Here is a 15,824-nt window from a genome sequence, read left to right on the forward strand (position 1 = left end):
GACGTGTGGAGAGCGGAGGGAGACAGATTTCAAAGATATATCAGAATGAGAACAGGCGGCATGTAATAAGTGCCTCGTATAATAAATAAAGCAGAGGGATGTGGGACTAGTGACCCAAAGATTTTCATCATTGACAGTTAGGTAGATGGTGTTGTCATTAGCCAGAAAATCGAGTATGGATGCATAAACTTTTTTTTTTTTGCGGGTAGATGATCATTTTTATATTCTGTTCTTTTCACGTATCACTGGAATAAATATTTAATACAGCTGTTTAGTAGTTTAGAAATACGTATCTAGTTCAAAAGAAAGATCTGGATTGAAATATAAATTTGGGAGAGTTACCACTGTATAAATAACAGTTGAATTCATTGAAGTAAATAGTGTATCTATTCCTAAATGGCTGTATCCACTGTGTTACTTTTGATCATTGAAAACTGCATACATAATAAAAGGGTAATTTTTGTTGTTGTTCAGTCGCTAAGTCATGTGTGACTCTGTGACCCCATGGGCTGGAGCACTCCAAGCTCTTCCACTGTCTCCTGGAGTTTGCTCAAATTCATGTCCATGAGTCAGCTATCTAACCATCTTGTCCCTGCCACGCTGTTCACCTTTTGCCTTCAGTCTTTCCCAGCATCAGGCTTTTTCCCAGTGAGATGGTTCTTCAGGTCAGGTGACTGAAGTACTGGAGCTACAGCTTCAGCAACAGTCCTTCCAATGAATCTTCAGGGTTGGTTTCCTTTAGGATTGACTGGTTTGATCTCCTTAAGATCCAAGTTAATAAAATGATTCTAGGATTATTTCATTCAGGTATCAGTTCAGTTCAGTTTAGTCGCTCAGTCATGTCCGACTCTTTGTGACCACATGAATTGCAGCACGCCAGGCCTCCCTGTCCATCACCAGCTCCCGGAGTTCACTCAAACTCACGTCCATCGAGTCCATGATGCCATCCAGCCATCTCATCCTCTGTCATCCCCTTTTCCTCCTGCCCCCAATCCCTCCCAGCATTGGAGTCTTTTCCAGTGAGTCAACTCTTCGCATGAGGTGGCCAAAGTATTGGAGTTTCAGCTTTAGCATCATTCCTTCCAAAGAGCACCCAGGACTGATCTCCTTTAGGTTGGACTGGTTGGATCTCCTTGCGGTCCATGGGACTCTCAAGAGTCTTCTCTAACACCACAGTACAAAAGCATCAATTCTTTGGAGCTCAGCTCTCTTCACAGTCCAACTCTCACATCCATACATGACTACTGGAAAATCCATAACCTTGACTAGACAGACCTTTGTTGGCAAAGTAATGTCTCTGCTTTTTAATATGCTATCTAGGTTGGTCATAACTTTCCTTCCAAGGAGTAAGCATCTTTTATTTTCATGGCTGCAGTCACCATCTGCCGTGATTTTGGAGCCCCCGCAAAAATAGAATCATCAAAATTTTAGAGAATCAAAATTCTCCAAGCTCGGCTTCACAAGTATGTGAACTGAGAACTTCCAGATGCTCAAGCTGGATTTAGGAAAGGCAGAGGAACCAGAGAACAAATTGCCAGCATCTGTTGGATTGTAGAAAAAGCAAGAGAATTTCAGAAAAACATCTGCTTCGGCTTTATTGACTACACCAAAGCCTTTGACTCTGTGGATCACAACAAACTGGAAAATTCTTAAAGAGATGGGAATACCAGACCACCTGACCTGCCTCCTGAGAAACCTGTACGCAGGTCAAGAAGCAACAGTGAGAACTGGACATGGAACAGTGGACTGGTTCCAAATCAGGAAAGGAGCACGTCAAGGCTCTATATTGTCACCCTGCTTATTTAACTTATATGCAGAGTACATCATGAGAAATGCTGGGCTGGATGAAGCACAAGATGGAATAATAACCTCACATATGCAGATTATACCACCCTTATGGCTTCCCTGCTGTCTCAGCTGGCAAAGAATCCTCCTGCAATGCAGGAGACCTGGGTTCAATCCCTGGGTTGGAAAGATCCCCTGGAGGAGGGCATGGCAACCTGCTGCAGTACTCTTGCCTGGAGAATCCCATGGACAGAGGAGCCTGATGGGCTGCAGTCCATGGGGCTGCAGAGTTGGACACGGCTGAGCACTGAACTGAAGTAGCATCACCTCAGACCCAGGTCTTCCGTCGGTTAGTGCAGTCGCTCCTTTTCTGCTGGGTTGTCCTCTTAGACTTTCTCTTTCCTCGTGGTCCTAAGATGGCTGTCATAGTTCTGCTTAACAATTCAAACCCAAAGTTGCCTGAAAAAAATACGTATTTTCACTTGGGTGTCTTTTTTCATCAGCCCAGGAAAACCTTTCCCAGAATCTCTTCAGCAAACTTAGTCTCTTGTCTTACTGGCCAGAACTGCATCAGATGCTTATTGCTAAAGCATTCATTGGCAGGAGGAATGAAAATTGCCACAATTGGTTCAGACTAGAACTTTTTAACCCTGGTGTTAAATATCCTTTTGTCTTATCTCTTTTGGAAGAAGCTTTTTTCTCCAAGTCTTTTGGTTCTCTGCTGTGGATTAGATAGGTAAGTTTTTCTGTACAGCTTAGTTTCATATCACTGAGTTGTTCCTATTCAGTACTTCAGAGCAGCTAATATTTGTTGAAATCATACTCTATATCATTAACTGTGCTAAATTCTAGGATACAACGAAAAATAAGAAGCTTTGAGCTTGATATGAAAATATGCTTAGGCAGAAGAGTGCTACCATAGAATATACACTAAAGTTCATTTGTATTTGGGGTTTAATGCCATTGTTTTTAATCTTTAGTTTTATGAGAAAAGGCATCTTAAGTTTCAAAATCAAGCTAATATTCAATTTATAAATGAACTTTTGGAACAGAATCTATTTAAAAGTTGACCTTCCCTTTCTGTATTAAGTGGATTACATTCTTTATTATAGAAATGCATTCCAAACTTATCTAGATTATACTGTTAGAGTTACAGTAAAACTATATAATGGTTTTCTGAAGCATAATGTTTGAGTTTTTCAGTTACTATATCAGAGGTTTTAATAGTAATAATACCTTTAGTTTAGGAGCCCTTCTGAGGTATTTCATAAAATGATTATTGTATAATTTTCAGTTTTTGAAAATAGTTTTTTAATTGCAGCTGTGATGTTTATAATAGTACTTGTACAGTATGTGGGATGCTTTTTATGAATGCTAAAGAGAGGGAAATGAAGAAAGAGGAAATTTGAAGTGGTGGAAGGAAAAATGTATAAGCAATATCTAATTTTGTGAATACTAAGAAGCTACTAGTTTTTGACATCTGTTACACATTGAAAAGCTATCAGCTTCCCTAATAGCTCAGTTGGTAAAGAATCTGCTTGCGATGCAGGAGAGCCCGGTTCAATTCCTGGGTCGGGAAGATCTGCTGGAGAAGGTATAGGCTACCCACTCCAGTGTTCTGGCCTGGAGAATTCCATGGACTGTATAGTCCATTGGGTTTCAAAGAGTCGGACACAGCTGAGCGACTTTCACTTTCACAAGTTGAAAAACAATCTTAAATTTTGTCTTAGACTGAGTATCAAAACCATGTTTATACTAGTTTTTTTTTCAAATCTTATTAATATAGGTGTTAATGGGTAATGTTCTAATACTTCAATATTCTTCATACTTCATACTTCAATATGATATCCATAATTGATGTTTGTCACTGATGGATTCTGTGTGGTTAGTGATCTTTAAACTATCCCAGTGCTTTAAGATTTAACCACTTTGATAATTTTGAAGGGCTTCAAAACTGAGAGGGATGTGTTCATTTTGATGGCAAAAAAGAAAAAGATTTTTGTAAAGGCAATATGGGATCAAAATGAACTTTTCCTATGTTTGCAAATACTTATTAACTTTGAGGAAATACCTTTGTTCGCTCTGAATTAGAAAGTATTAGAATATATCCAGAAGGATTCGATTTTCATTTATTCTGAGTCATTAAGAAGTTCAAATGTGTTTTTAAAAGAATTACCTTTTCCTTAATGGATCTTCCAAACCTAAGAAACTTGAAAATTTCAGGCACAAAGTCTTTGGTGAAATTAATACTTAAAATTGTTCCGTGTTTGGTCTTGACTGGATCCAGTCACTATTAAACACAGTTCATAGTGCTAAAAGCCTGTGGCACGTTGTCTTATAAATTGAGTGATTAAAGTCGATGCAAGCGTTCTGCCTGTGTGAATTCTGTTTCTGTGCCTGTACGGTATAGATCTCTGCTTAAAGGACTGTAATCGCTAAAGCTAGAAAAGGCTTTGCTTTTACTCACAGTTTCTAGTATATAAAGAGCGGCTTGCAGACCTGCATCGTGAAGCGCATCCTGGCCTTTGGTTGTCTTTTATTTTCCTGTTAGGAGTAAAGTCAAATCTTGCGTGGTTTTCCTTAGCCGGTCTTAAATTCAGTCCTTGGAAACGCTTTTCTGAAGTTTATGATTTGTCATGTCTTTGTATATGTGAGAGGATTGAGGGAAGATAGATCAGGGTCTTAGACTTTGCAGATGGTATATTTGAAGAGTCTTTTTTGATTATGTATTTTCCTTTTTTAAATTATTTTTAGATTTAGCCTAAAGCTTGTAACTTTTTTTTCACACCAAGGAAAAAGTGTTGTAATAAACAGTGCTATAATAAACAATGATTGGTAAGTGGTTTACCTGCTAATTTTATTATTATTTGATCCGTTGGAAATATCTGGTAGAACTAGAATCAGGCCATATATTTTTAAACATAGTCACTTTGATGGGACTTTAAAACTTTATGAGAATAGGTTAATTTGAGCTTTGTTTAATGTAATGATTTCCTCCCCTCTCTTCTTCCATATGCCCTTAGGGAAGAATTGGCAAAGAATGGCTTTAGAGGAAAATCTTTATGCCTTTTCTAAAGTGGAAACAATGCCTTTTTTTTTTTTTTTTTACTATTATTGTTATAAGGTAAATTTTTTAAGACTATGATCATCTCAGAGAAGGTGGGGGGGAAATGCTAGATACCAGGTCTCCATTACTACCCTCCTTTGTTACTATGAATGATGGTCTAAGTTTTGGTCATATGAGAACCCTGAAAAATATCAGGGACCTGGTGAGGTTATAGGTAACTCGTGCATTGGGAAGACTGTTAAAGGCTTCTAAATGCAGACAAAGCATTACTAATTGCTTTCAGGGTCGGTCTGTCTTTAGTTGGACCATGAAAGATTTAGCATGGCCCTATGGCAGCCTGTCTGCTGAGTGGAGACTGTTGTCTTTAAGAAAGGCTATCTGATATGCTGGACTGTTTCAGGTTGCCCCAGTTTACATGAATTTAGTCATTATTGCCAAGACTACTAAACCTCAGTGTGACACAAATGATACTTCTAAATGGACTTGAAGACAAAGGCGTTTTGACCTTGCAGTGGGACATGAGTAATGTTCATACAGCTTAAAATTTTTCTTTTTACAATAGGAAACAGAACACTGTGCTATTTGAAGTTTCAGTTAAAAGATACATTCAATGAAATTATTTTTGTGATCCCTAAATAAGCAGCACACCTGTCTTTAACTAAATTACAGGTTTTGATGGCTTCCTTCTTCTGTATTTATGAACGTTGTCTCTTAGAGCAGCAGGTCACTGATGACAGCAGTAGCACTGGAAGCCTGTGCCCTGGACGCAGAGCCAGCAGCGCAGTCAACTCTTGGCCCTCGCTGTTCCTAATGTTCTAGGTTGAAGTCTGCCTGGAACTAAAACTGCTAACTGAGCCTTTGTGATAAAATTGAAATACTAGCTGGGTGATCAAATATATTTTTTCTCAAGTAGGAATCCTAATATTGTAGAGTTGTAAATTTTAGTGCTGCTTCTGATGTTCTTGTTTTTCAGTTTGAAATGTGATTTTTTCCCCCCACAAAAGCTTATTAGGCTGATACAGAACTTCACATGTGAGTAATTTTTTCCACAGAACTGTTATGTTATAAAGTTGAAAATACTCAAAATTTAGAACGTCTTTGAGTAAAGGTTTGTAAAGTGATAGTTTCTAAAGTGCCATAGAACTTTACATTAAAAATGTATAGTTTTATGCATGATAAAATTTTATCATTTCTTCTACATGTGTTATTCTGATAAACAAACATTCTTTCAGTCTTAAATATATTCTTTTTTTCTAAACAGATTTATGAAAATATGCATCAGTTTAATACTGTCTTGGAATTCATGAGATGGAAGCATAGGTCAAAGCTGTTTGGAGAAAATTGGAAGTACAGTTTTATCTAGCCACATCTCTGAGGTAAGAAAAAGACTTAAGAATATAATTAATGTGAAATTTCTCATTTCTTAGCAATTAAAAATCATCCTATTTTATCACTGCAACTTTGTTATCTTCTTTATTCTTGAATCACCTTCCTTATGAGTTCTTAAGTAGTTACAGGATTTTATCTCTTTATAAATGTTGAACCTCTTCAGGAGTAAAAAGTATTTATTATTAATATAGCTTTCTTTATTCTAATTGGAGAAAATAAGCATTAAATGATGTATATAATTACTTCTTTCCTCTGACGATGACAAAACAGGTTAGAATAGAAGATTATATTAAAATGAATGTTTACATTATTCTGAAGCTTACACATATTTAGAATTTAGGATAAAATTGTTACTTTGAATAATAGATCTTTGGAGATAGAATTTATTGAAAGAAGTGGAAACTGCAGTAACATCAGGGACAGGGGAGAAGCCATTCTAAGACAATGTGGATAGAGAAATCAAGTTCATTGTTTTCAAATCCATAGAGACTCAGATTATCAATAAAAGGTTTAATCCTTTAGGAATCTGTATTAAAAACAAACAGGTAGAATACATATGTTTTACTTTTTCCTCTTTAAATAGTAGAGTTTGCTACTGTTTGCTAGTATACTTTTTCCTCTTTAAGTAGTAGGTTTTGCTCACTGCTTTGCTTCCTTGCAGTATTCATTCATCCTCCTGTCCCTTCTAAGCCGGTCTGTTTGCTCTTTTGAGGAATAGTCATGATGTTCTAACTGTCTTTTGTCTTTTGTTAGGTTTCACTCTGTGATCACTGCGCTTGTTGCCATTTTTCCTTTCATGAAATACTGGTAGCTTCTATAACCCTGAGCTTTTCTATTTCTACTTCTTTAATTACTCCTTCAAATTTTTTTTTCCTATTTTTGTTTGAAGAATAGTTGTCCTATTACTAAATAATGACCTTCCCTAAGATTCTTATCTCTGAAATTCTTTTTTTAATGTCTCTCCTGACTTCTTGATTTCAGCAGTTACCTCTAAAATGATCTCTCTCAGCCGCATATCTCTGCTATGACAGTATTCTAAGCTTCAGCACGTGTTTTCAACTGCTTGCTGCAGGCATGGTGCTCCCACTTTGTTTTCGACTGCTTGCTGCACGCGTGGTGCTCCCACTTCTGTTACTAGACCTCTGTCACCTGTGCTCACAGCCTCAGTGCAGAATCGGATTCTTTATCTTTTCCTTGCTACTCTTAGTCAGAGATCAGGTCCTTTCAGCTTTACCTTTGTATCATGAATGTTTTCATCATCTCTCCTAATTCTCCCATCACCGTCCACGTTTAAGTTCTTCAGCATTTCACCTGAAATATTGAAGGACTCCCCCACTTATTGTGTCTCCTCACTCTTTTTTTCCATCTACCGATTGCTACCAGCTTATGTTTTCTGAAAAGTATAATTGTGCCTGTACTGTCAGTGACTCGTAGTTAGCCTGTCAAAGTAAGGACAGATTCCTCTAATGAAGTCTCTCAACGGTATAGCATTAAGTGAAGCTTTGCTTACGTCCAGCCACTTCCTTCTCTCTCAAACACTTACCAAACACCTGTTCTGCACCAGGCATTAGGTGCTGAGAATACGAGATGTTCAGTAAAAATGAGTTCCTTACTTTACTCTCAAAGAATAATCTGTTTAGAGATGAGTACACAAAGTTAATACAGTTTGAAAAGTGTTGTGTGAGATTGGGTAAGTATGTTGGTGTCATCTAGAAGGGCTCCACCAGTATTGTTAGAGGAAAGAACTGTCAAATTGGCTTCACATAGGAAATGGTGTTTGAGTGGAGTCTTAAAGGATGAGTAGAAGATTGCTGGGACTTCCCAGCAATCTTGGAAAAGAATTGCCTTACCAGTTGGCTCAGTGGTAAAGAATCCACCTGCTGTGATGTAGGAGATGCAGGTTTGATCCCTGGGTCAGGAAGATCCCATTGAGAAGGAAATGACAACCCGTTCCAGTATTCTTACCTGGGGAATCCCATGGACAGGGGAAGCAGAGGAAGTAATTTTGTGTGATTTGAATTCAGGATATGAGAGAGGGTTTGAATGACAAAGCTGAAAGAGCTTGTTTGTGAAGAACTCTGGATGCCATGGTAGGGAGTTTAGACTTCATTTTGTGAGTAGTTGGCAGTCTCTAGAAAGTTTGAATCATAATTGTGTTTTGTAACAATTAATACGGAGATCAGCCCTGGGATTTCTTTGGAAGGAATGATGCTAAAGCTGAAACTTCAGTACTTTGGCCACCTCATGCGAAGAGTTGACTCATTGGAAAAGACTCTGATGCTGGGAGGGATTGAGGGCAAGAGGAGAAGGGGACGACAGAGGATGAGATGGCTGGATGGCATCACTGACTCTATGGACGTGAGTCTCAGTGAACTCCGGGAGTTGGTGTTGGACAGGGAGGCCTGGCGTGCTGCGATTCATGGGGTCGCAAAGAGTCGGACACGACTGAGCGACTGATCTGATCTGATGTGAATGATAGTTTGGAAGGGGGAGCTACCAAAAGCCGAGAGACAATGAGGATACTCTTAATTGTTTCAGTCAAGAGGTAATGAGAATTTTAAGGTAGGGATCAACTTATCTGAAGTTGCAAAAACCTTTAAGTATTGATTATTCAGCAAATATTTAATTTTCTTCTTCATACCACTTTGCATATATGATACTCTTCAGCTGATGATTTTAAATTGACCCGTGTTTTTCCTCCTTCTGCTAATATTTTTTTCCAGGCTTGTTTTTCCCTATTCTTCTAGTTTAAGGCCCCAGAGCATTAATTTTTGTTCTACAGAATATTGCTTTTTGGGGATTCCTGTTGATCTGTGTAACAACAGTCACAAAGGAGAAATCAAAAAATAAAGAACAAGGTCCTCACGTTAGAAGGACGCAGTGAGGACTCAGGGAGCTCGTAAGGTTGTGGGAGTCGCTAAGCTTGAGGTAATAGAATTCAGTCAGAGTGATAATAGTGGAAATAGAAAAGGAAAACTGGAGGAGGTGTGTTGTGAAGGAAGAAGGGACACTGATTTGTGACTGGATGTTGAAAAGAGATAATGATGCCCACGTTTTTTATCTGGATAGCAGGGATAATAATGTTGGGCATAATGAAGAGCAAACAGAAGTAATTCTTTGAATCTGGTTGAATCCAAGTTTCCTAAGTTTAAAGAAACATTAACAGTGATGTTCTGCTGTATTGCTGGTCTCTTCATTTGTTTCAGATCAGATCCAAAGAAATCCCAGGGCTGATCTCCTTCAGAATGGACTGGTTGGATCTCCTTGCAGTCCAAGGGACTCTCAAGAGTCTTCTCCAACACCACACTTCAAAAGCATCAATTCTTCAGCGCTCAGCTTTCTTCACAGTCCAACTCTCACATCCATACATGACCACAGGAAAAACCATAGCCTTGACTAGACGAACCTTTGTTGGCAAAGTAATGTCTCTGCTTTTGAATATGCTATCTAGGTTGGTCAAAACTTTCCTTCCAAGGAGTAAGCATCTTTCAATTTCATGGCTGCAGTCACCATCTGCAGTGATGTTGGAGCCCAGAAAAATAAAGTCTGACACTGTTTCCACTGTTTCCCCATCTATTTCCCATGAAGTGATGGGACCGGATGCCATGATCTTCGTTTTCTGAATGTTGAGCTTTAAGCCAACTTTTTCACTCTCCACTTTCACTTTCATCAAGAGGCTTTTTAGCTCCTCTTCACTTTCTGCCATAAGGGTGGTGTCATCTGCATATCTGAGGTTATTGATATTTCTCCCAGCAATCTTGATTCCAGCTTGTGTTTCTTCCAGTCCAGCGTTTCTCGTGATGTACTCTGCATATAAGTTAAATAAACAGGGTGACAATATACAGCCTTGACATATTCCTTTTCCTATTTGGAACCAGTCTGTTGTTCCATGTCCAGTTCTAACTGTTGCTTCCTGACCTGCATACAGGTTTCTCAAGAGGCAGGTCAGGTGGTCTGGTATTCCCATCTCTTCCAGAATTTTCCACAGTTTACTGTGATCCACACCATCAAAGACTTTGGCATAGTCAATAAAGCAGAAATAGATGTTTTTCTGGAACTCTCTTGCTTTTTCCATGATCCAGCGGATGTTGGCAATTTGATCTCTGGTTCCTCTGCCTTTTCTACAACCAGCTTGAACATCAGGAAGTTCACGGTTCACATATTGCTGAAGCCTGACTTGGAGAATTTTGAGCATTACTTTACTAGCGTGTGAGATGAGTGCAATTGTGCAGTAGTTTGAGCATTCTTTGGTGTTGCTTTTGCACATTGTTTTTCAAGCCTTAGCATACTGAAAAGGAGATACTGTTTAAAAAAGAAAGTATTGCCTCTTTACAAGAGTAGTTTGAAGAGAGATAAATAGTATTCTGCACATGTTTATCTTCTGTTACACTTTAATGCTGTGTAAGATTTAGTAAAATATAAAAATGTTTGAAGTATTTCTGCAGGTCTAATTCTGACGCTCTTACTGAAAGATGGTATCTCATTTATTAGAATGTATTCCTAAATGAATGGAGACCTGTGAAGATACTCATTAAGCAGAACTTGATGGTTCCTTATTAATAAATAAATGTTAGTATGATTATATACTTAGAGAAATACCTTATAATGAGATAATGCTACCTCATAATAAATATTAAACTGACTAGTTTTAATGCTTTTATTAAAGTTCTTTTCAACTCTTAATTGATGGTTGATTTAGGACTTTGCAATATTCAAAATATTTCAACATGGTATATTGAAAATAAAGTCAGTCTCAGTTGCCCAGTCTCTTCTTTTTTTTTTTTTTTAATCTTTAAATTTTAAAAAATGTACCAGTCATCTTTCATTGGCCATTAATTCTCAATTAGGATGTAAAAGGATTCAGCAGATACCAAGTTCCTCAAAGAGAGGTACAGGGCAAAGATGGTCATGGTAAAAAATTCAGAGTGCCCCCTTCACCCTGGCGCTCATCAGGAAATCCTCTGAGGGTTCTTTTGGAGGTAAAATCCTGCATCAGTGTCCAGTGTGGCAGCTCCTTGTCTTGGCATCTGTGAGTTTCTTCTTCACTGGCACAGCCAGCACCATCTTGGTGTCTTGGATGTTCACTGTCACCCAGTCTTCTCTAAAAGTTACGCTTAACTAGAAGCTGCCTATTCTGATTTTCAACGTTAGCCTTTCCTCTGTTACCTGAATTCCCTTTAAATGCACTGTATTTTTTTAGGCCCATTCCAAAATTTTGGGTTCTGGCTGTAGGGACCTGTTGTTCAGAGACAAACTAGTAGATACGAAGGACAGTTGTTTCTGTCCTGTGGACCGATAACAAAGGGACCGACAAATTGTCACCCATTCCTTGAAGTTCTGGGAGGCGTCCTCAGGGCTTCTAAGCCCTCCCAACTGCAAGGTCTGTCAGCACTGTGGCAGGTGCCAGTTGCTTGTAGGTCTGCTAGAGATTTATTGTTTAGATGGAGCAGCCTTTAGAGGCCCTGCATTGCACAAAGCGGTTGCCATTCCCAGCTTGGAATTGAGCTTCATCCTTCCTGTTGGTCTCTCCTTGGACTCCATTGAAAATGTTTTCCCACACCTACTGTTTTCTTTAGAGAAACTTACAACTCATAGTCTCAGAAACGTCCCACAGGCCTTGCCCTCAGGCTCTTTGATTATTGTGCTCCTCCTGAAAGGGAGACAGAGACAGTTTCTTCTCATTCTCTTCAATTCAGACTGCCTCCTCATAATGAAGACACCTTTGTTCTTTGCTTAATTTAAGTTTGGCTTATATTCTCCTTGCTCACTTACCTGATCATTCTCCAGTTTGGATGCTTTTAGGTTGGTTTGTATTCCTGCAGCTGCATATGGTATTGTGGGAAGAGCCTGCCACAAGATTTCCAGTCCCGTCTTTTTATGGTGGCTCAGAGTGTGAAGAATCTGCCTGCCTGCAATGTGAGAGACCTGGGTTTGACCCCTGGATCAGGAAGATCCCCTGGAGAAGTGAATGGCTACCCGCTCTAGTATATTCCCTTTTGTTCCCCTCCCATTCTAGTATTCTTGCCTGGAGAATTCCATGGACAGAGGATCCTGGTGAGACAAGGTCCATGGGGTTGCAAAGAGTCAGACATGACTGATTAACACTTTCACTGTCATAGTGACATTTCAATTCCTGGCTTTATCCTCCATCCTAATACTTCTCTTCTGTTCCACTGTTTTATATTTTTAATGGTTTATAAGGTAATTTCCAATCTAGGTTTCTCAGATAGAAATTCTAGTTTAACTTCTGAGTTCATCTACTTCCTTCCTTTCCTCCCTCTTTTCCACTTTCCCATCTATTTTTTTGTGATTAAGTGTCAGTAGGTCTAATTATCTCTTTTCAGAACAGTTTTAAAAAATTTTTAAAAGATCACATAAATGAGACCTGCATAAGCTCTTACATGCAGTTCTGAATAGAGTGCACCAAAGCCTAAGGCCCTCGTCACTGTCCTCGTCCCATTCCCTCCTTACCACGCTCCCCTCCGCCCAGCTGGCATCTCACTGACCTTTACGTTACCATCAGGCTGTTGACTTTTAGGATATATTTTTATGAGATTATACATAATGAGAATACTTGCCTAAAGTCCGTGTGAGGATTAAATGAATTAGTACATGTTAAGTATGTATGACATGTTAGATTTCTTACTTGATAGTATAAAAACAGTATTGTAAGAAAAAGTAAACTTAGAGCAAAGATAGTTCAAAATATGAAATAAACCAGAAATATTGGGAAAAGGGGGGCTTTTGAGTATACTGAGGTTCCCCGTTTCGTGACTTGAATCTAAATTTCTTCTCTGTACCATGTAGAAATCACCAGAAGATGATGATACGGGGAGCAAAGTTCCTGAGCTAGTACTTAGGATTGTTGGCTTTAGTAGCTGGCAGTAGGTTTGGAGATGCATTGGTACATGTCAGTATACTTATAAAGAACTTCTAGAGTTTATTATGTGATTTTATAGTTGATTTAACTCCCCAATTATGTTTCCCTTAAGATACTAATATTTTTATTCCTTTCATTCACTTATTGAACACTTACTCTTTTGGTCAGTAACATGCTAGAAAGTAGAGATTACAAGTGCTGCAAGATAAGTCAAAAAACATCTCCTGATAAAATAAGTGTTATGAGAGGAGGGACCATGTCTTTTGATTTACTGTTGTATAATCGGTGTGAAGCAAGTACCAAATAATTAGTAAAACTTCATGAATGAGTGTTCGTTGAGAGCGTGGTGCGGCTGTGCTGCATGCTCTGGGTGCCCTAGTGCAGATAGGCCGGCTCACTCACCTGATACACAGGAGTCAGGACTGCTTACGCAGAGGGCGAGTAGAACAGGTCTGAAGAGTGAACCGTAGTTAACCTGGTGGGAAACAAAGGAAGGAACAGAAAGAATGCGCAAAGGAGTCTGAAAGGGATGCCTGTAAACATAGAGGCTTCAGTGACTTCAGTAGAGTTGGATCATTGTCAGGGTATGAGAAGTGAGGGGGAGGATGGCGTTAGAAAGCCTGGCAGAGGCCAGATCATAACAGTTCTTATGTCTTGGTAATTTCATTCTATGAAATGAGAATATTCATAGATTTTTTTTTAAAGCAGAGACCATGACAAGGTCATTTAGTTTTAAAAGTTGTAAATTGAAATGTTAGTCACTCAGTCACGTCTGACTCTGTTTGACCCCATGGACTACAGCCCGCTAGGCTCCTCTGTCCATGGAATTCTCCAGGCCAGAATACTAGAGTGGGTTGCCATTCCCTTCTCCAGGGAATCTGACGGACCCAGGGATTGAACCCAGGTCTCCCGCATTGCAGGCAGACTCTTTACCGACTGAGCCACCAGGGAAGCCCTTTTTAAAGGTTAGGTCTGGTTTAGAAGTTAGCATTCTATTAAGTTACATTCTCTAGGCTGTACAGTTCAAATGATCATAGCCAGATTATTTGTCAGCCAATACCTTTCAGTTAAAACTGCATGACAAACAGGACATACAGACACACATCTGGAAACTTAAAAGCCTACCTCTATAAGTCCCACAGGTCAAAGCTGAAACTGTAACGCAAGTCAGAAAACACCTGGGCCTAAAGAGTAAAGAGAATCAGGGCGTATCAAGCTCGTGTGGCATGCTGAAGCTTGCATTCAGCTCCGCTCAGTTCAGTCACTCAGTCGTGTTCGACTGTGTGGAACCCCATGGACTGCAGCACACCAGGCCTCCCTGTCCATCACCAGCTCCTGGAGTTCACTCAGACTCATGTCCATCGAGGTGGTAGTATCATCCAACCATCTCATCCTCTGACGTCCCCTTCTACTCCTGCCTTCAGTCTTTCCCACCATCAGGGTCTTTTCAGATGAGTCAGTTCTTCACATCAGGTGGCCAAAGTATTGGAGTTTCAGTTTCAGCATCAGTCCTTCCAGTGAATATTCTGGACTGATTTCCTTTAGGATTGACTGGTTTAATCTTGCAGTCCAAGGGACTCTCAAGAGTCTTCTCCAAAACCACAGTTCAAAAGCATCAGTTCTTTGGCACTCAGCTTTCTTTATAGTCCAACTCTTACATCCATACATGACTACTGGAAAAACCATAGCTTTGACTAGACAGACCTTCAGCCACTGTTTCCCCATCTATTTGCCGTGAAGTGATGGGACCAGATGCCATGATCTTAGTTCTCTGAATGTTGAGCTTTAAGCCAACTTTTTCACTCTACTCTTTTCACTTTCATCAAGAGATTCTTTAGTTCTTCTTTGCTTTCTGCCATAAGGGTGGTGTCAGCTGCATATCTGAGGTTATTGATATTTCTCCCGGCAATCTTGATTCCAGCTTGTGCTTCATCCAGCCTGGCATTTCTCATGATGTACTCTGCATATAAGTTAAATAAGCAAGGTCACAATATACAGCCTTGACGTACTCTTTTCCCAATTTGGAACCAGTCTGTTGTTCCATGTCCAATTCTAACTGTTGCTTCCTGACTGGCATACAGATTTCTCAAGAGGCAGATCAGGTGGTCTGGTATTCCCATCTCTTTAGGAATTTTCTGCAGTTTGTTGTGATCCACACAAAGGCTTTAGCATAGTCAATAAAGCAGAAGTAGATGTATTAAAAGATGAGAACATTAATAAAGTAAGCCCCTAATTTAAACTAGGAAAAGAACGGCAATATAAACTGAAGTGAAGTGAAGTAGATAATAAAGATAAAAGCTAACACTTGTAGAACATTTGTTACATGGATGTGCCTTACAAGGATTATCTCGTTTATAACAACACTGTGAGGTGTAGGCACTATTATTATTCCCACTTTACAGATGAGAAAACTGAGGGCTTCTAGCTAATGAGTGATAGAAGTGGGTTTGAAATTAATGGGGAAAAGACTTTTATGATACGATAGAATTAACATAGCTAAAAGTTGGTTTCTTGAAAAGACTAATAAAATGGACAAACCATTTGAATGACAGATCAAGAAAAACCCAGGAAGCACAAGTAGTATTGGGAATGGAAAGGAGGACCTACCTTCAAATATAAAAGAGATTTTTTAAAAATAAGTGATACCTTGAATAGCTTTAGGCCTAAACATTTTACAATATTTCTTCTTTTTTTCATTTTACA

The 15,824-nt window shown here is 39.1% G+C and overlaps 1 protein-coding gene across 1 annotated transcript in view; it reads left to right on the forward strand.

Moving 5' to 3' along the window:
• BMPR1A (bone morphogenetic protein receptor type 1A) overlaps nucleotides 1-15,824 on the forward strand; it is a 141,229-nt gene that overhangs the window by 76,177 nt on the left and 49,228 nt on the right. Inside the window, exon 2 of the mRNA XM_019953874.2 lies at nucleotides 6,114-6,228. The gene's annotated coding sequence lies outside the window, so the exon portion shown is untranslated. The remainder of the gene's footprint in view (nucleotides 1-6,113; nucleotides 6,229-15,824) is intronic.

The sequence above is a fragment of the Bos indicus genome, chromosome 28 (genome assembly GCF_029378745.1).
Source record: "Bos indicus isolate NIAB-ARS_2022 breed Sahiwal x Tharparkar chromosome 28, NIAB-ARS_B.indTharparkar_mat_pri_1.0, whole genome shotgun sequence".
In the NCBI taxonomy this organism is placed as follows: Eukaryota; Metazoa; Chordata; class Mammalia; order Artiodactyla; family Bovidae; genus Bos; species Bos indicus.